General features: G+C 38.0%; 1 protein-coding gene and 1 long non-coding RNA gene across 2 annotated transcripts in view; one reads left to right on the top strand and one right to left on the bottom strand.

The window, feature by feature from the left end:
- The window catches only part of LOC133531530 (uncharacterized), a 144,214-nt gene extending 135,545 nt beyond the window's left edge, over positions 1 to 8,669 (top strand). The window contains exon 3 of the long non-coding RNA XR_009801548.1: positions 8,459 to 8,669. This is a non-coding gene — a long non-coding RNA (uncharacterized LOC133531530). The remainder of the gene's footprint in view (positions 1 to 8,458) is intronic.
- The window catches only part of LOC133531254 (hemicentin-2-like), a 247,491-nt gene extending 225,172 nt beyond the window's left edge, over positions 1 to 22,319 (bottom strand). The window contains exon 1 of the mRNA XM_061869391.1: positions 22,156 to 22,319. The gene's annotated coding sequence lies outside the window, so the exon portion shown is untranslated. The remainder of the gene's footprint in view (positions 1 to 22,155) is intronic.
- Between the last annotated feature and the right edge of the window lie 374 nt (positions 22,320 to 22,693).

Here is a 22,693-nt window from a genome sequence, read left to right as displayed (position 1 = left end):
CAGATTTTATAGGCAACAAATTCACGTGTTTATGCCCCCGGACACGTAAAAACGCCACCTCTGAGAAATGCCCTAATTTTATATGAACCTAATGTTTAATTTAATACTTATTAATTTGGATTAAAAATCGAATAGGTAAGCCAAAAAATAAACTGATTTAATTAAGTACAATTTATTTATAACATTATAGTTTATACCTATAAGTATATTTTATTCAGGTTCTTAGCAACGATTCGAATAACTGCACTAGGTATAATCAAATATGTTCATGATTGCAATTTTTTTCAGTTTCCCGAAAAAATCCAGTATTAAAAAAAATGGATAGATGCTACAGGTAGAGGGCCCTAACTGGTTTACGAGCGAGAAAGGTGTTATTTGTTTGGATCATTTTCAAGAAAAATGTTTCCAGTTACACTTCACCTCATTTATATAACGATAGAATATAAATATGTTTAAAATAATAGTATATTGTTATACTTAGTCGATCCAAAAGTTCTATCAGAAAGATTTTTAGTGATAATTATGATTACTCTTTCCTTATTATTCGTACATATGATTTAAAAGCTTATTTAATGGTGCATTATACTTACAATATAATTTACTATAACTTGCTTTCGCAGTTCTTCATAACTCTATGTAACATGCTGGAATTGCTTTCAATTGGTGACGAAATATGCTATAATAAACTGAAACTATTTTTTTAATGAAGCGCTCACGTCTAACGACAATCCCAAAGTAAACAATTTAAACAAACATTACATCAAATAATGACTAAAATTTAAACCAATTTGATTAGTTAAGCATAAACAAGCTTTCGCATCATGGTACATGTTTTTTTTTTAATTAAAAGCTTTGTATTACATTTTATCAGTAAAAACCTTTGTGAGAAAATTTATGGATCAACTAATATACCTTACACGTACCTTAAAATTCTTAGCTCGTAAATAAGGTCAAAAATTTAAAGGAATATAAATTAAGTCTATGGCAATTATTACTTAAAACAAAAATGTCAAAACTCTAAGGTCATGCTACTCATGTTCAGAACATGTAAAATATCGATAGCTCTATCGAATTGTCCTCACTCTAGTGCCGCCGCTCTAGGCTCCTACACCGCGCGGTTTGGCCAATCACACCGCGTGAGTTGGTTGTCTGGCCACGCCTTTAATGATGTGGTGGGGGACAGTTGGAGACAGCGAGACTCGTTGAAATTATGCTTCGTTATAAATCTCCTTACTTCTTATATCTATGATGGAACCATTCCTGTGCGAGTCCGCCGAACGAGTTTGACATGAAGCCAGTTCGTTGAGAGGGTATGGATAAAGACATATTGCTAGAAGAGCGGAGCTGACAGTCGCGAGAAACGCCGAAAAACTGAAAGAGCGATTTGAGATATACAGGAGAATGTGGATCGTTGAGAACAGAGTATAAAGAGCAAAGCATGCGAACACTATACTGGTTTCCCCTGACTAGGTGGCATGCGTGACCGCAGTTCCCCAACGTAAAAAAGGTATGTCTTTTCATCGACCTGTATGAATATACTTAGGTCATACTGAAAGTTCCTATAATCTCTAAAACTGATGTATGAAACTATTGAGCACATAGATGCGACTTTAGTTAGAAGAGTCGCTGTTGAAAGATTTCCTTCTTCATTATCACCCGTAAGATTAATATGAAAGCAACCAACATTTAAAAAACCTACCACAAACAGGCGCACGAAAATTGGACTTCATTATATTTATTTTTATTTAAACTGTGTATTTCTATAAAAATCACATTAAATCATTATAGACTTAACTACTAATCTTAAATTGTTTGAGTTAAGGAATCCTCTTACATTATAGGTATTTAATATTGATACATTTACATTAGGTCAGGTTGACGTCGGTAGACTGCCCTCTTATTTTAATTAAGTAATTTTCAATAATATGTCTTGCTTGACCACTCGTTCGACATTCTGTTAGGTTTAGGCAGTGTCTTACCTGAGCGAATAACTCGCGAACGCGAAGCGGCGCGGCGCGGGTGAGTTCAGTCCTTTGATACCTATGGAAGTGTCCTACGTGGGCGATCTCCGAATGCCGTTGGGCCGCCGCGCAGCGTTGCATTCGCGAGTCATCGCCCACGTAAGCCGCGCTGTTAGTAATTCGTTTGAAAATCTATTCAAGATACGCGGTAAGATGCACTTCTACGCTCTTTGCCCGTATACAGTGTTGGTTTGGTATGAAAACCGGTCTGGCTGGCCTAGTGGGTAGTGACCCTGCCTATGAGTCGATGATCCTGGGTCCGAATCCCGGTAAGGGCATTTATTTGTGTGATAAGCACAGATATTTGTTCCTGAGTCATGGGTATTTTCTATGTATTTAAGTATTTGTATATTATATATATCGTTGTCTGAGTACCCACAATACAAGCCTTGTAGGCTTACCGTGGGACTTAGTCAATTTGTGTAAGATATTATAGGGATACCTATAATATTTATTTAATTTGCAACTTCAAATGTCGGAAGGTTGGTTGATTTATGTCAAGATTATATTCGAAATTATATTCGAAACTTGATATAAACTATTTGTCGACTCAGGGCACATTGAAAATCGTATAAAATTCTAGCGAAAAATTTTCATCATTTCCAAAATACACATCATATTTCAAATTATACCTCTAAAATTGTTAAATGGTTCGATTTTCAAACTATAAACCTTTTCTTTCAACATCTTTAAGTGCGTTCATTACACAAACTTTCAGTATTGCCCACGTATCGTAAAATTCCCTTTCAGCCCATCAATCCAAGTAACGTGTTTTTTAAACGCAATACAATTGGCTTTTATTTTTAACCCTTCACCGCAAATCGACTCTTAATCCAGTCGGCCGTTAACCCTTTAATCGCCGGTTAATTCTCGTCTGGAATTACTGCAGCGAAGGCAAAAAGGCTTTTAATGAGCACATTATAACGGGATACAATGGTTTGGTTAGTGACCCTTAAGGGAGCTTGCGTCTGGCCTAGTGGGTAGTGACCCTGCTTATAAAGCCGATGGTCCTGGGTTCGAATCCCGGTAAGTGAGTTTATTTGTGTGATAAACACAATATTTGTTTCTGAGTCATGTGTGAGTGGTGTTTTCTATGTATTTGAGTATTTGTATATTCAAAATTCAAAAATCTATTCTGCATGTCTCAAGGGCTCTTTTACAAGTCAATACAACATTTATAGTAACATCATATGATGACATGAAAAATACATAACAACATTTATAAATACAACAGCCAATACCTGGGTAAACATTACATTATAATAATCTTAAAGTAAATAATAGCTCAATACAATAGAGATGTATTGTCTCTATGGTTAAATTTATTTATTGTATAATATATATGGTTGTCTGAGTGCCCACAACACAGACCTTCCTGGCTTGCCGTGGGACTTTGTCAACTTGTGTAAGAAATAAGAATGTCCCTATAATATTTATTTATTTAAAAATTTGTAGTAACGCTTGCAGACGTTTCTGTTTATTAAAAAATGTGTGGGAGTGTCATTATAAAAAATCATTTTTTTCATAGATATTTGACATTAATGATGAAATTGCCACACTTTACCATTGTAAATGTCATACAGACTAACGCAGCGGCTTACGTGAGCCATGACTCGCGAATGCGGCGAGGCGCGGCGCGACGGCCCAACGGCACACACTTCCATAGGTATCAAAGGATTGAATTCACCCGCGCCGCGCCACGCCGCTTCGCATTTGCGAGTTATTCGCTACCGTAAGACACTGCCTTAGACTGGTCTAACTCTGCCTTACTTTAAAAATGCTACGTCATTTCAAAATTTGTGTAAAAGACCATTGAAATTCCTTTAAGGATTTACTTTCCCTATCTCCAACATTTAAAATGGGTTTTGTCATATGTCATATCATATAGCCGTGGGATATCTCTTATATTATTACATATAATGTCAACTTAATTATAACGAAATACGATCCCCCGGAGTGTCGTATATCTCTGCCTTTCCTCTTTGCTTAATAATTCCGTGGTTCGCCCTAAAACTGCCAAAAGTAGTTATGTCCACCGCTGTACCCTCATACTAAAAATAAGTACAAATAGAGTTAGAAAAGTTACAATAGTCGTATATAAATCTTAGCGACATTAAGGTGGATGTGCGCAGGAGAATTGTCATACAAAAGTTTATGCCGCTTTGTGTGTTGTAGTATTTGGAGAACTTTTACATGTTTTATTATAAAATTTGGTAAATCGTCGTTCTGCTTACCGAATCTAATATGTGTGCGATTTTAATTAAACGAATTAATACTTTACAGTACATATGGTGCTACTTTGCCGCACTAGTGTGAAAATTAGCACATTACGTTACTATGTCGAACATTTAAAGGGCCATATGTACTGTAAAACGTTGCACAATACATGTGCGAATAGGTAATTCACAATTAATTTATCGCCACTTGTTTCGAATTTCCTATTTTTCGCACTTGTATCGTAATGTACTATTATATGTTTTGTTTCTAGGTAACTATTTGTCAATCAAAAATCGAACACATATCGGCTTTGAAAAGCGCAACGACGAAATGTCGGTCATTCATTTGCGCAAATATAATGTGCATTTTTGTCGAGAAGGAGACTTAAATTATTATTAAGAAGAATAAAATCGCATAATTGCCTACTAGACAGTTTTTTGTAATGAATGTCAATCGATCTTGTTTTTCCTGAGGATCAAATGTCTATGTAGGACTCATGGCATTCAAGCAACACAAAGATCAGAAATGAGAGTTAAATTCTGACGCTCGCACTCGACGATTGAAACGCTTCTAACAAAATATTGTAGTGTGACGTCACATTACATTAGTCTGTCCTAAATGTATGGAAGATCAATAAAAATGCTATATTGTCACTGAAATATTGCGTTTATGTATAAAGTTGTCATAAAATTAATTTTTCAATAAAATATATGGAATGGAATGGTACCATTTTTTTAAACTAAAAAAAAATTTTTTTTGAAGATTTTTGTGCCTTGTATTTTCTTATAAACTAAATATGTCTTTATAAAATTCTACTTTTTTATAATGTATGGCTCATTTTCTATCCATTTAGCTAAATTTTGTTATAATATTGAACATGTGTCGAGTACCCAATTATAACCTTTTTAAGGTCAAGCAGTACTTCACACCGGGGCAGCTTCTTCAGCTTTACATAGCTCAAGTCAGATCGTGTATGGAGTATTGCAGTCACCTTTGGGATGGATCCGCCAAGTATCAGCTAGCCACCCTAGATTCTATAGACAAACGCGCTAGGAAGCTTATTGGGGACGCGAGATTGGTAGAGGCTAGACTGCAGAGCCTAGAACACCGTAGAACGGTAGCCTGTTTATCGGTATTCTACAGGATACATTTCGGGGAGTGTGCGATGGGATTACATAATCTTATCCCCCCATCTCCGTTCTGCCACCGTGGGACTAGACGCGGACTTGCGTTTCACCCTTACGTCGTTACTTTACCACTGATTCGCACTAAACGCTACGCATCCAGCTTTATCATGCGAACGGCTAAGGAGTGGAATTCACTTCCTGCAAATCTATTCCCAGTCCACTATAACTTGGACCTTTTTAAATCGAGAGTAAATAGACATCTTTTAGGTAAGCATGTTCCATCCTAGACTACATCGGCACTTTCCATCAGGTGAGATTGTGGTCAAATGCTTACCTTTTCGGAATAAAAAAAAAAAACATATTTGAGCTCCGACTAGCCTTAAAATATTAGGTTTTAAAAGTGCATGAGGATTCCAAAGCCTCGATTCTTTAACTAAGTCTTGGAAACGTAATAACTGTCAATAAGTTTGGTTGTTAAAAATTTACATTTGACAATTTCAGTGACCACAAAACATGGCGACGTGGAGCGCAATCTTCTTGAGCTGTGAAACTAGGAGGCATGCTTTTTGTTAGACTTAAGAGGGAAATACCCTATAGCACGTGATCGAACGCACAAAAAGAGAAAATGTTTTTCCACCTTTATCTCGATGAGTATTAGTTGCTTGTGGAAATGAAAGTAGGTAATACACACTCAATTGTGTAAAAATATTTCCTACAAAGTTAATATCCATAGAGAGAAATGGGGAACTACGTGTGTATGGAAAAGCATTTTTGAGCACTAATCCACTTTCGTCATAAGGTAGTATAATCTCCGCTTGTTTATTCACAGTTCCATAAATGCGTCACCAAGCTAAAAACCAAACGTTTTCAATCAGCCAAATTGTAAAAATAGAATTTAAAACGATTCCTAAAAAACATAGGATAGTTGTTTCAGCTCAAAAAGCAAGCTTTGTTGGCCATTAAAAGCGGATCGGGAGCGGAGCTGGCAATAAATATAAGCTCGCGTTTACATACGAAAATAAAAGGTGTATCGAGTGAGGGATAGATATGGGGAGGGGTGGCGCCACTGTGAGCGGAGAAGTGGGGCATTAAAGCGGATCAGGAGCGGAGCGGGTAATATATATTAGCTCACGTTTACATACGAAAATAGTAAGTGTATCGATTGAGGGATGGATATGGGGAGCGGTTGCGCCACTGTGAGCGGAGAAATGGGGCAATAAAGCGGATCAGGAGCGGAGCGGGTAATATATATTAGCTCACGTTTACGTACGAAAATAGTAGGTGTATCGAGTGAGGGATAGATATGGGGAGGGGTGGCGCTACTGTGAGCGGAGATGTGGGGCATTAAAGCGGATCAGGGGCGGAGCCGGCATCAGAAGTTATTTGTTTTACAAGGTGGAAAAGTTATTGTCCACCTCGCGACGCTTAAGATTCCAATTTTGGAATCTTTCGCTTGCTCGGGTATCAATATCAGCACGAGCGGTTAAACAAAATTTACCTCCGAGTGAAACACAAAATTTTTCACCACACCAACGCGAGTAAAATACTAACTATGAAATACTAAAAAATCAAACTAAATCAAATCCAAATAAACGTAATAAAAAAAAATATCATTCAAAATCATTATTTAAAGGGCAATTCTACCATCTAACATAAGAAAACTCAAAATTTACATTTGATTACTTTGCCCCACATGTGGATAAAATGCAACTTTCTCATTCGTTTTTGAACAATCAAGAGGACCTTTACCAGTTGGTGTGGTGAAAATATATAAGCTTGCGTTTATATACGACAGAAAAAGGTATATCGAGTGAGGAATAGATATGGAGAGGGCGGTGTCACTGTTAGTGTGGAAATGTTTTAATGTTTCGACCATTATAGCTTAAAGATAAAAGCAAATAATCATACACGTATGTCTCGGTTAGTATGTTCTATGGATGCCTGTTATTCCAGGTGTATCACATGCGTGTTGCCGATTCTTTAAATATTTGTATATCTTCTATAGCGGACTTTATTGAGCTGTTTTTAATTGTCTTGTTTTTTGACCCCGAATAATAGAGCTTTGTTTATGATGAAATGTAGTTTTTAATTTTTTCATTAAAAATATTATAAAATTTACAGTTTAAAAACATACAAATAGCACTATTTTTTATTTATTTAAATATTTAATTTAGCCAGCAACCAGCAACAAGACAAGGAAAAGAATTTAGTCCATGTACTTATACGTTTTCATATTCGCGTTCAGTGGCGCCACTCGCAGCGATTACGATACAATGCAAATGGGGTGTATTTGTGTCGCCGGATGAGATAGCCGCATTAACATACGATCCGTTAACCTAATTCATAATGACGTACAAACTTACAGTAATTATTGAATATTACTGTTGTTTTTAAAACCCGCGTTCAGTGGCGCCACTCACAGCAATTACGATACAATGCAAATACACCCCTCGCCGGACGAGATAGCCGCATCAACATACGATCCGTTAACCTAATTCATAATGACGTACAAACTTACAGTAATTATTGAATATTATTGAAGTTCGCCTTTTGTACATTAAGTTTTTCTTTTGTGCAATAAAGTTTAAATAAATAAATATTACTGTTGTTTTTAAAACCCGCGTTCAGTGGCGCCACTCACAGCGATTACGATACAATGCAAATACACCCCTCGCCGGACGAGATAGCCGCATTAACATACGATCGCCCGTCCGCTAATCCAATTCATACTGACATAGAAACTTTATAGTACAGGATGTTCATTATAAATAAATAATAATAAATAATAAATAAATATTATAGGACATTATTACACAAATTGACTAAGTCCCACAGTAAGCTCAATAAGGCTTGTGTTGAGGGTACTTAGACAACGATATATATAATATATAAATATTTATAAATACTTAAATACATAGAAAACACCCATGACTCAGGAACAAATATCCATGCTCATCACACGAATAAATGCCCTTACCAGGATTTGAATCCGGGACCATCAGCTTCGTAGGCAGGGTCACTACCCACTAGGCTAAACCGGTCGTCAAAATTTCGGTCAAAAGGTCGTTCATTACGATAAAAAAATTGATTAAGAGCCCTTAATCCTTGGAGCGTTCTCCGATTTCACGAAATAACGCTCGATAGATGGCGTTGGCGCTCGGTACGCGAGCGCCGGCAACGCGACGCGCGTTTCAATGCAGACTAGAATAATCTTGATAGTTTTCAATATAATTTCAAGCAACATTAATTTTAGTGTCATATGATATCATATGGGCACTCTTTATTTTATTGTATATGCACAGTAGTTTTTTTTTTATGTACACTACTACTAAGTGTACAGACTACAGAGTGTACTATAACCCTTGCTCTTTATTCTGTCTCTTTCACACCAATGGAAAATGAAGAAGTTACTAAATGACTGCAGGTATAAATAAAGTATATTAGTGCGATAGAGAGACAGATAGTGTTTCGTTGTCGTATCGTAAACGATTGGCATGTTGGCCACACACTTGCTTAGTGCCTAGCCAAAATACCAATCGTTTGCGTATATTAGTGCGATAGAGAGAGAGAGTAGTGTTTCGTTGTCGTATCGTAAACGATTGGCATGTTGGCTACGCACCCATGATACCTAGCCAAGAAGCCAATCGATTGCGCATATTAGTGCGATAGAGAGACAGATAGTGTTTCCTTGTCGTATCGTAAACGTTTGGCATGTTGGCTACGCACCCATGCTGCCCAGCCAAGATGCCAATCGTTTGTGCATATTAGTACGAAAGAGAGACAGATAGTGTTTCGTTGTCGTATCGATTGGCATGGTGGCTACGCACCCATGCTGCGTAGTCAAGATGCCAATCGTTTGCGCACATTAGTGCTATAGAGTTTCAGTGTTATTTGAAATCACGTTAGGGTTTGTATTATTATTTTTGACCCGAATGAAGTCCATCCAGGTTCTTATGATGGAGTCAGGAGTTGGTCACCAGAACTCCTAATCTACTCATTATAATTCCATCGTGCTTGGGCTCAAAAGATTTGCCCTGACGAACACCATCGATCTAGATGAGGTCCAGGGTCTCATGACGGAGTCAGGAGTTGGTCACCAGAACTCCCCAGAACTCCTAATCTACTCATAACTCCATCGAGTTTGGGCTCATTATAATTCCATCGTGTTTGGGCTCAAAAGATTTGCCCTGACGAGTACCATCGATCTAGATGATGTTCAGGGTCTCATGATGGAGTCAGGAGTTGGTCACCATAATTCCTAATCTACTCATCATAACTCCATCGTGTTTGGGCTCAATAGATTTGCCCTCACGAGCACCATCAATCTAGATGATGTTCAGGGTCTCATGATGGAGTCAGGAGTTGGTCACTAGAACTCCTAATCTACTCATTATAATTCCATCGTGTTTGGGCTCAAAAGATTTGCCCTGACGAGTACCATCGATCTAGATGAAGTCCAGGGTCTCATGATGGAGTCAGGAGTTGGTCACCAGAACTCCTAATCTACTCATTATAATTCCATCGTGTTTGGGCTCAAAAGATTTGCCCTGACGAGTACCATCGATCTAGATGATGTTCAGGGTCTCATGATGGAGTCAGGAGTTGGTCACTAGAACTCCTAATCTACTCATTATAATTCCATCGTGTTTGGGCTCAAAAGATTTGCCCTGACGAGTACCATCGATCTAGATGAAGTCCAGGGTCTCATGATGGAGTCAGGAGTTGGTCACCAGAACTCCTAATCTACTCATTATAATTCCATCGTGTTTGGGCTCAAAAGATTTGCCCTGACGAGTACCATCGATCTAGATGATGTTCAGGGTCTCATGATGGAGTCAGGAGTTGGTCACCATAATTCCTAATCTACTCATCATAACTCCATCGTGTTTGGGCTCAATAGATTTGCCCTCACGAGCACCATCAATCTAGATGATGTTCAGGGTCTCATGATGGAGTCAGGAGTTGGTCACTAGAACTCCTAATCTACTCATTATAATTCCATCGTGTTTGGGCTCAAAAGATTTGCTCTGACGAGTACCATCGATCTAGATGAAGTCCAGGGTCTCATGATGGAGTCAGGAGTTGGTCACCATAATTCCTAATCTACTCATCATAACTCCATCGTGTTTGGGCTCAATAGATTTGCCCTCACGAGCACCATCAATCTAGATGATGTTCAGGGTCTCATGATGGAGTCAGGAGTTGGTCACTAGAACTCCTAATCTACTCATTATAATTCCATCGTGTTTGGGCTCAAAAGATTTGCCCTGACGAGTACCATCGATCTAGATGAAGTCCAGGGTCTCATGATGGAGTCAGGAGTTGGTCACCATAATTCCTAATCTACTCATCATAACTCCATCGTGTTTGGGCTCAATAGATTTGCCCTCACGAGCACCATCAATCTAGATGATGTTCAGGGTCTCATGATGGAGTCAGGAGTTGGTCACTAGAACTCCTAATCTACTCATTATAATTCCATCGTGTTTGGGCTCAAAAGATTTGCCCTGACGAGTACCATCGATCTAGATGAAGTCCAGGGTCTCATGATGGAGTCAGGAGTTGGTCACCAGAACTCGTAATCTATTTATCATAACTCCATCGTGTTTGGGCTCAATAGATTTACTCCGACAAGCACCATCAAATTACCATTATGATGAATAGATTAGGAGTTCTGGTGACCAACTACTGAGTCCATCATGAGACCCTGGACCTCATCTAGATCGATGGTACTCGTCAGGGCAAATCTTTTGAGCCCAAACACGTTGGAATTATAATGAGTAGATTAGGAGTTCTAGTGACCAACTCCTGACTCCATCATGAGACCCTGGACTTTATCTAGATTGATGATGCTCGTCAGGGCAAATCTATTGAGCCCAAACACGATGAGGTTATGATGAGTAGTTTAGGAGTTCTGGTGACCAACTCCTGACTACATCATGAGACCCTGGACCTCATCTAGATCAATGGTGTTCATCAGGGCAAATCTATTGAGCCCAAACACGATGGAGTTATGATGAGTAGATTAGGAGTTCTGGTGACCAACTCCTGACTCCTTCATGAGACCCTGGACCTCATCTAGATCGATGGTGCTCATCAGGGCAAATCTTTTGAGCCCAAACACGTTGGAATTATAATGAGTAGATTAGGAGTTCTAGTGACCAACTCCTGACTCCATCATGAGACCCTGGACTTTATCTAGATTGATGATGCTCGTCAGGGCAAATCTATTGAGCCCGAACACGATGAGGTTATGATGAGTAGATTAGGAGTTCTGGTGACCAACTCCTGACTCCATCATTAGACCCTGGGCCTCATCTAGATCGATGGTGTTCATCAGGGCAAATCTATTGAGCCCAAACACGATGGAGTTATGATGAGTAGATTAGGAGTTCTGGTAACCAGCTCCTGACTCCATCATGAGACCCTGGACCTCATCTAGATTGAAGGTGCTCGTCAGGGCAACTCTATTGAGCCCAAACACGATGGAGTTATGATGAGTAGAGTAGGAGTTCTGGTGACCAACTCCTGACTCCATCATGAGACCCTGGACCTCATCTAGATCGATGGTGCTCATCAGGGCAAATCTTTTGAGCCCAAACACGTTGGAATTATAATGAGTAGATTAGGAGTTCTAGTGGCCAACTCCTGACTCCATCATGAGACCCTGGACTTTATCTAGATTGATGATGCTCGTCAGGGCAAATCTATTGAGCCCGAACACGATGAGGTTATGATGAGTAGTTTAGGAGTTCTGGTGACCAACTCCTGACTCCATCATGAGACCCTGGGCCTCATCTAGATCGATGGTGTTCATCAGGGCAAATCTATTGAGCCCAAACACGATGGAGTTATGATGAGTAGATTAGGAGTTCTGGTGACCAGCTCCTGACTCCATCATGAGACCCTGGACCTCATCTAGATTGATGGTGCTCGTCAGGGCAACTCTATTGAACCCAAACACGATGGAGTTATGATGAGTAGATTAGGAGTTCTGGTGACCAGCTCCTGACTCCATCATGAGACCCTGGACCTCATCTAGATTGAAGGTGCTCATCAGGGCAACTCTGTTGAGCCCAAACACGATGGAATTATAATGAGTAGATTAGGAGTTCTAGTGACCAACTCCTGACTCCATCATGAGACCCTGGACCTCATCTAGATCGATGGTGTACGTCAGGGCAAATCTTTTGAGCCCAAACACGATGGGATTATAATTAGTAGATTAGGAGTTCTGGTGACCAACTCCTGACTCCATCATGAGAACTTGGACTTCATCCGGGTCAAAAATAATAATGCAAACCCTAACGTAATTTCAAGTGAAAATGCGTTTTTCAGAAAATCGCAGCCAAATAACACTAGACCTTACTCATAGTGTTGTGTTCCTGCCGGTGAGTAAGGTTGCCAGAGCTCAACGAGGGGCGGGAGGGGGTTAGGGTCGGCAACGCGCATGTAACTCCTCTGGAGTTGCAGGCGTACATATGCGGGCCGTATGCTTGTTTGCCACCGACTTAGTATTAAAAAAAAAGTAACACTGTAAATCCATCAATAAGCGAGTCTGTTAGGCATACTGTAAAAAATGAACTTTTATTAAGATTTTCTAATCGCAGTATATAGCACTTCTCGGAACTCCGTAGCTGATTACGATCGCAACGAATGCCTGACAATCGAGCACAGGTCCGTCCTCTAAGCGCGCTCCGCGCGGACTGAGAGCGGGGCGTCGCTGCTGCGTGATTTATACGTGTTTTAAAAAAATATAAATTTACGGCAATGTAGGTCCCATAGTTACGATTTTTTTTTTTATAGGTTAACATAAAGTTACAGTTTGCTATAATATTATTTTTAAAGCAAAATATGCGTACAATTTGCGGAAATAAAATATAATAAAACCCTGTTTTCGCCAAAAAAATGAAGAAAACTCGGAAGGTATTTTATCAGTTTTTTCAAATGAATCTTCGATTGTTAATCATTCCAGCCCCTCGTACGAGATATGTTGAATCAAATTGTAGTCATTCATGTACCAAATGATTCTTGTTTATAGCAAAATTGAGAACCGAAACGCCACATCTCACTGCAAAATTTGGAAAAGACTCCCAAAAAACCTCATTAAAAAAGAGGTTTAAAAGAGAAAATGAAAATTTGAACTGTTGGAGCCCCTAGTTTAGGAAACGATTATTTAAGTACGTTATCAGTTTTTGAATAAATACTAATAGTTACGTCGTAATCTTGAATGAAAAAGGAAGCATTTTACAAAATACGCTCGTCTGTAGGAATAAGGACTCTTAAAAGCAAATTAAAACATGAGCTCCGGGAACTCAGCATCAGACAGGCTCAAACCAAGCTCACGTTCAAGCGCAAGTTGTGCAAGCATTTTTCGACAAGCTAACTAGTTAATTTTTTTCTTCTCATGCTTGTAAAATTGACATTTAAGTCGCGTGAAAACGGCATAAAGTTGCTACAGTCTGTTTTTTATTCCGACTAAAATGACAACCACAAATGTCAAACGTAGAAATAATGTGACCAGCTTAAAACAAACAGTGCTGATCTTTGATTTCGGTTTGTTAATAACCGATAAATATTAAATTGATTTTAGATTAAAAATAAACGATAAATAAAATCTCTCACTACTAATCTACTCAAACATTTAAAAATTGCATTATGAGCTATATGATACGTAGCTTCGACGCGACATAAATCTTGCAATAAAATCGCTTTTAAATATTAGAAATATTATATATAGACCTGGATACAAAGTTTTTAAATACCTCAAAATGGTGTACCTATATAAGTATTTCCAAAAGTTTCTTTTCGGTATCTACCGGTTGTAGCACATCACTATTTATGAGACGTTAAAAACTAAGAACACATGAACTGTCATTTTAGTCTACGGAATAAAAAAAAGACTAATAGTTTGCTAAATAAAATCATCTATTACAACCCTTATTAACTTAGCAATGAAGTCCAAAATCTGCCATACAAACTGCCCTGGCGGTCCGAGTACGATTTCTTTAGTTTTGAAGAAATACGGTAAAATAACCTAAATTATTGGATATTTTTGTATATTTAACTTATAACATGGCTCGCTATATTTGTCCTGTACCCAAAATAAGCATTTTTTTTTGTCACTAAAACCCGGAGGCAATAACTTTAAAACTATAAATAAATTAAAAATATAGGCAATAATTAATCACCAATTAGCACCATTTTTTTTACTGTGCTCCCTAAAAAATAAAAGTTCATAAAAATATAAGAAGAAAAAAAAAGAAATAAAAAAAATAAAAGAAGTAAAAATAACCCACCCTAATATGCACGCTGCCCTGTTGGGCAGCGATTCATGTTACTAATCAATCCCCACCACGCACGAAACTAAACCCCCCCCCCCCCCTCGCCCACGCACTTCGCGTTCGAAAATTATTGGAATTTGAACTCGGAAATCTGCCGCCAATCCCTTAGCTTTATTTTAGATCTTTTTTACAAGCTTTTATTTAACTTGCCCTTTTAGTATGTATGTTAGTGTGGGTCAAATTTTGAAAGCTAAATTTAACCCACTTCTCGGTTTCCGATTGAGCTGAAATTTTGCATACATATGTAAGTCGGGTGACAATGCAAAAATATGTTACCATTGAGCTCATCTGATGATAGAGACAGGAGGTGGCCATGATAGTTTTAGAATTGTCTCGATGAGTATTAGTTGCCTGTGGAAAGAAAAATACAGTCAAATTGCTCAAAGGTTAACTGGAAGATATCTCTTAAAGGGATAAGTTCGCCTTTGTACAAATGATGTGTGTTCTTTCCTGTTTTATGTTTCTTTTTGTACAATAAAGTGTTTTACTACTACTATAGTCAGCCATAAAATATTGTACCAAAAATTACTTTTTAATCAAAAACTGATTTATAGTCTAAATATTTACAGACTAAAAGAATACATGTCTATTATTATCTTTTACTTACGATTTACGGGAAGTACGGAATACACATTACGCTGGCATTATTACTTATTTTTATGATATCTTCAGTTGAAACTCACAGGTGAATAAACTTCTTATGAGAAGCCATAATAATATTATTTCACATTCCGTCACAGCTAAATAACGATACGTAAAATAAGTAAAACCAAGATATTTTTATATTATCAAAGAAGCAAACTTCAAATCGAAAACAAAATATTGGAAACACAATCATAATGTCAACAATTAGAGTTTAAAATTAAACTGATATTCGAATGACTTACTACCTTTTGGTTGGCATTTGTGGTATTTTCGTAGCATGCTACGAATGTTTAACTGCTACGGGTAGCGCGAACGGTTTCCGCTACGGATCCGTAGCCGTGCTACGGGGGATTTACTACTTCACGCCGCTTAAATTAAAATTTGATTTGAATAAAGTGGATTTAATGGATTGATAATGTTGCTTTTTTATTGTTTTTCATAAGTACAACATTAAAATATATTTATCTATTTTTAAATATAAATATTTGGGAACAATCTTACAGATCGATCGGGAACTAGGCGACTTACGTATATATATATACATACATACTTATATACATAAAAACACCCATGACCCAGGAACAAATATCTGTGTTCATCATACAAATAAATGCCGTTACCGGGATTCGAACCCGGGACAATCGGCTTCATAGGCAGGGTCACTACCCACTAGGACAAATTGGTCGTCGGTTTTACGTTTATTGCGTTTTAATGTTGGTAGTAAACTTGATTGCAAAATAAATAATAACTAATTTATTTAAAACGTGTAAGATCACACATACATACAGATACACATACATTGTACATACTTGTCAGGTGTTTAGGAAGTAAATAATAAAAATAAATTTGAACATTTTGTGGTAAGCGCTTCGACTGAACGCCTGGCGAACTCAGCCAAGGAGGAGTTTTGGCCGAACGGTGTCAAAATCCGGCGGTTCGCGGCCGGGTGACACCAAAGAGAATTTAAAAGGCGTATTGTCAAAGTAAATTTTGTAGTTAACTAAATTTACTGCCATCTTTTGACACACGACTAAAGCTCTTAGAAAGAAATGGCTATTTGACCCATGTTCTTTCACTGATATGTGTTAAATATCAAACGGTGTCGCCATCTACTCGAGTATAAGCCAAAACTATATCGCCGTCTTTTCGTGTGTAATTATTTCGGGTTAGTCTTAGACTGTCTAGAACACAAAATAACTAGTGTAATATTTTGCCTATATCCCTTTTAGTCTACATCGCAAATGGTCTAGAACACAAAATTACTACAATTATTTATCTACGTATGGTCGATTTACCTTTACGTTAGCGATGTCGACGAAGCCCCGCTGCCGCGGGGCTCCTATTTCTGTGCGGTTTGGCCTTCGGCCATTAAAAGATAACTAACTAATCTAACCTACCTATAAGTGGTCATTTTGTGTTCTAGACCATTTGCGATGTAGACTAAAAGGGATATAGGCAAAATATTAGACTAGTAATTTTGCGTTCTAGACGGTCCGAGATCAAAGCAATTATTTCTTGATTTTTCGAGGCGCGCTTTTTTCATTTCAAATAAATAAAATTATTTTATACGGAGATATATATATATCTCTTTGCCGGCACTGAATATGCTAAAACGTAAATATACTATGTATATTGAGTGTGATATAACATGTGCTGTGGAATCCTTGCCGGCGTGTTATCGCGCCGGAAAACACACATTCAGCTATTTTGCTGGCTCGCTAACGAGGGAAAATACATTCCCAGGTCATTTGCTTTAGTTTTATTGCAAAGAAGCTACTTTTGCATATTCTGTGGGTATTACCACATTGACAAATTGCTTGAAACTTGTATCTTTTTAACGAGTTTCTCCACAATAAATAAGCAATACAATATTTTCGAATTCGAAAAGTAGGCAATATCTGTACCCCTACATTAACATACAAATACTTAAATTCATAGAACTCCATGACTCAGGAACAAATACCTGTGCTCATTACACAAATACATACCCTTACCGGGATTCGAACTCAGAACTCAGGATTACTACCCTTGACGACCGGTCTGGCCTAGTGGGTAGTGACCCTGCCTATGAAGCCGATGGTCCCGGGTTCAAATCCTGGTAAGGGCATTTATTCGTGTGATGAACATGGATATTTGTTCCTGAGTCATGGGTGTTTTCTATGTATTTAAGTATTTATACATATTTATATATTATATATATCGTTGTCTAAGTACCCTCAATACAAGCCTTATTGAGCTTACTATGGGACTTAGCCAATTTGTGTAATAATGTCCTATAATATAAAAAAAAAAAACTGTCACATAAAATGTTTGTAGACATTTTTTGGATTTTTTTTTATACTACGTCGGTAGCAAACAAGCATACGGCCCGCCTGCTGGTAAGCAGTCTCGGTAGCCTATGCACGCCTGCAACTCCAGAGGAGTTACATGTGCGTTGCCGACCCTAAACCCGCCCCCCCCCCCCCCCCCCCTCGTTGAGCTCTGGCAACCTTACTCACCGGCAGGAACACAACACTATGAGTAGGGTCTAGTGTTATTTGGCTGCTGTTTTTTGTAAGGTGGAGGTACTTCCCCAGTTGAGCTCTGCTCTACATCTGGAATGACATCCACTGGCTGCTACCACAAAAAGCGAGATGACATTCACAATGCCCATACCTCTCTTTTGGACGTAGTTTAAGGACGTACCCGGGTCCAGATCGGGTCCGGGTCGGGGTCGGGTATGTTTAGCACATTTATTTAAAAATACGGTAAAAATATATTTCATCAATTTTTTTTTTATTGATTTGGTTAATAAGAGTTAAAGGAACCATTCGCTGCGATGCATAGTATAACTCAACCCATATCAAGTTTCACACATCACTACTATAACTGTTTCACATCTATCATTCGAAATTGGACAGCGCTGCGTTTCGGAAGATTGACATCTCATGACGTCACGTATTTGTGACATCTCGAATGATATCACTACCTGTATCAATGAGAATTTGAAATATATGGATTGTCAAAGTAAATTTCGTAGCCACAGTAAATTTACTGCCATCTTTCGACACATGATTAAAACTTTAAAACGCCATTTGACTGTAATCCTAATGCTTTTACTGATGTATCTATGTATGTATGTCACTTTATTGAACATAAACAGGTTAACATAAAACAGACATAACAAAACAAAGAAACAAATGTTATGTACAAAGGCGAACTTATCCCTAAAAATCTCTATGGACTAATATGTGTTAAATTTGTTAAATATCAAAACAGTGGTGCCAACTATAATAACAACAGCCAATATCTTAATAAATAAACATCACACATTATAATACTACCGTATAACATAGGCCACAACACGAGACGACACAACGTTACACGAGGCCGACAATAAATAAATAATAAATAAATTCATTTATTTCGACCAAGTTAGGATCATATTACATTTAAATTATTATATTGACGACCGATTTTGCCTAGTGGGTAGTGACCCTGCCTACGAACCTGATGGTCCCGGGTTCAAATCCTGGTGAGAGCATTTATTCGTGTGATGAGCATGGATATTTGTTCCCGAGTCATGGATGTTTTCAATGTATTTAAGTAATATGATGTATGTCGTTGTCTGAGTACCCACAACACAAGCCTTGTTGAGCTCACTGTGGGACTTAGTCAATTTGTGCGAGCGATAAAAGCTTGTACCAAAAATGTCATTTTTGCGCAAAACTTTTAAATTAGCATCAACCACCAGGCTGTTAGGGGCTGCTCTTATCTCTAAAGACCAACGTTCTTGAATATCTTCAATAAATTAACGTTTAAAATTAATTTCTTTATATTGAATCTCAAAATTAGGCACATTTGTCCCGTAATCAGAAACTGGAATTAGATTATTATCGTTTTACGGTTTAAAATGCTAATTTGGTTTAATATCATTTAACACTGCGATTTTCTTTTGAGAAATAAAGGTTAAATAAATGAATAAATATATATATGATTGACGACCGATCTGGTCTAGTGGATAGTGACCCAGTCTATGAAGCAGACGGTCCTGGGTTCGAATCCCGGTAAGGGCATTAATTTGTGCGATGAGCACAGATATTTTTCCCGAGTCATGGATGTTTTCAATGTATTTAAGTAATATTATGTATGTCGTTGTCTGAGTACCTACAACACAAGCCTTTTTGAGCTCACTGTGGGACTTAGTCAATTTGTGTAATAATGTCCTATAATTATTTATTTATTAATCATAAGTATATTATAAAACTGAAGTAGCTATCTACTTAGACCTCCAGTTTTTACCAATATAATATAATGGCTCCTCTACACGATGGCCCAGCGCTGGACCCACGAGATGGCCATGCCATAGTTATGGCTCTGCTACACCATGGCCTAGCGCTAGATCAGCGAGACGGCCATGCGATGGTCGAGAGCACGCACCATGGAATGGGCCATGTGAAGATGCATACGCACCATCGCTGGCCACCTACGTGCGGACGAAAAACCGACACCGTGACCGTCTCATCACCATCCCGCCGCGCCATAAGCCATCCGACACCACTACCCTCTCTACACGCTTGCCCATCTTAGTGGGCCAGTATAATGGCCCATCGTGTAGAGGAGCTATAATTAATCGAATTACCCAAAACATCGTCCATCGGCTATATAACTAGCTATTTTATCCTAATATTATGCTGCTGTAATATGGAGGGTATCTACAATGGAAACTAAATCAACATAGACCCCACTAAACTGCTGACTGGCTTTAAAGAACAACGGAAGATTTGGGTCACTATAAACCGTATCCGAACGGGAGTAGGGCGCTGCAATCACAACCTCCACAGATGGGGAATTTTGCCGACACCAGCCTGTGACTGTGGGGAGCCTATCCAAACAATCCCTCACATCGTAGAGAAATGTCCCAAGAGCCGATTTGCCGGAGGCATGCAAGACCTGATAGCCCTCACAGCAGATGCAAGGGATTGGCTGCTCAATTTAGATATAAAATTATAATTATATGTATATTTATTTTTTGTGTAAATAACATTGTAAATCTTCATTTAGGAAAAGCCATACGATATAATAATAATGAAAACTAAATTAAAACTAAAATTAAAAAATTACATAATACTAAAACAAAATTAAACTAAACTAAAACAAGCCTCTGGTTGATGGAACTGGTGACCGAAGAGCTGGCGGCTTCTTCGCACAACGTCAGCATTGCGATACAACGAGGAAATACCGCCAGCATCCTTGTTACAATGCTTTAAGGGCCTATTTTAGATTTAAGCTAGGATTTGTCAGCGGTATGTGTACTAGACCTTAGAGGTAATTATTCATAAGGTAAATATTCTTAGAAAGTTAATTAGCTAAGAAAAGGAAGAGCTATAAAAATGCCGTTTTTTAGAAATGTTTTATAAATGAACGTGGAAAACTGTTTAGTTTAAAGTCAGGTAAAATATTAGAACATTGATGGTAGAATATTATTTACAGTACATATGGTGCTACTTTTCCGCACTAGTGCGTAAATTAGCACATTATTTAACTATGTCGAAAATTTAAAGGTTCATATGTACTGTAAAACGTTGTACGATACATGTGCGAATAGGTAATTCGCAACGAGTGGCAATAAATTAAAACACGACTGAAATGAGTGTTTTTAATCAACACGAGTTGCGAACTTCCTATTTTTCGCACTTAATGTATCGTAATGTACTATTTAGGAAAGAAATCAGACTCTAACTTCATTAATAAACCATTATGGGGATCGGAACCGGTTTTTTGGAAAAACTTTGAAATAAACATATATTTCGGTTTATTTTATACTCCAAATATAGGACTCGGTTGTGTTTTTAGATAACGACTTCGTATTATGAGATTGCCCAATTAGAAATGAAATAATTAACAAAGAACGAAAAAATACCGTTTTCGTTCCCATACAAAAAATACCGGTTTCCGATCCCTGGTTTATACATAAATATCGTTACTAGAAGTTGTAAATTGTTAAATATGTACAATTAGTTTTTTGAGTCACGTAAAAATGTGAAAAAACCTGTTAATATTTGGCTGAAAAAACTTATAAAGTAGCAAGGTACAACTTTTTTTAGGCGTTCAAATAAATTAGCAGGTGTAGTATAACACTACCTGACCTTACCTTTCTATAAGTTGTATGCAATTGAGTAACTGCCTCCAACTTATAGAAATAGCTAACCTTACAACTTTTTTCAGTTGTATAAAAAGAATTATAGCTACGCATAGTACTCAACTACCTCTAACTTATAGAAATAGAAAAGGCGGCTATTTTTTTTTCCTCCTACTTTTCTTTTTTCCTATATATCTTTCCAAAACATTAACTTGAGTAATAATAAAAACCAAAATCAATCTGAGTTCGAATCAAACAACATTCAGTAGGTATTAAAATTATTACTCTAGAGTATTTTTTTTATAAAACCTGTTGAATAACTTCACACATTGAGTGTCGTGACGCACAGTCAAGTGGGTTCTCTGTTCGTAGTCGCTTTTGTCTACAAAGATAGAAAACGCTGATTTCGGCTACGAGCGTAGCGCTACGAAAACTTTGGCAGAGAATGTGTTAAAATCGTTTAAATTTATTTTTTGTCAAAAACTAAACTATTACAGTTTTTTTAAAGAAAAACCGGTACGGTACTTTTTTCCGAATTTCCCAACTATTCTCAATTTCATTCAAAACTAATCATAATCACTCACCCGTAACGCAGCCCTATTTACATAAAACTATTTTCCAAATACCAACTTTTTTCATATTATTTCCACGTTCCAAAACTAATAAAAACTCATACTCACTTCACTACATGTGGTTCACAAACACGAAAGCCGACAAAAGTTAACCGACGGAGCGCGACCGCCCCCCGTGACCGACCGATGCGCACTGATCTCGGTCTGACGGTCTCACCTCAGCCTGAGACCACAGTAGAAATATACGCGAGACATGGTGGCAATTAATTTGATCAGCCTGTACTTAATTTATTCATGTTTTTGTTTTTGTTGTTGTGCACTTCTACCTCCACCTCCGCCTTACAAAAAACCGCAGCCAAATAACACTAGACCCTCCCTACTTATAGTGTAGTGTTCCTGCCGGTGAGTAAGGTTGCCAGAGCTCAACGAGGGTGCGGAGTGTTAGGGTCGGCAACGCGCATGTAATTCCTCTGGAGTTACAGGCGTACATAGGCTACGGAGACTGTTTACCATCAGGCGGCCCGTATGCATGTTTGCCACCGACGTAGTATAAAAAAAATCCTGGCCTATCTTGCGTACCTAATAAGTAGCTTCTTAGCCCCATCATGGTGTACGGTGCTACGCAGACAAATGAAGTGTGAATCAA

The sequence above is a fragment of the Cydia pomonella genome, chromosome 2 (genome assembly GCF_033807575.1).
Source record: "Cydia pomonella isolate Wapato2018A chromosome 2, ilCydPomo1, whole genome shotgun sequence".
NCBI classification, from domain to species: Eukaryota; Metazoa; Arthropoda; class Insecta; order Lepidoptera; family Tortricidae; genus Cydia; species Cydia pomonella.
The sequence above is the reverse complement of the archived record's forward strand: the minus strand, read 5'-3'. Positions and strand labels throughout refer to the sequence as shown.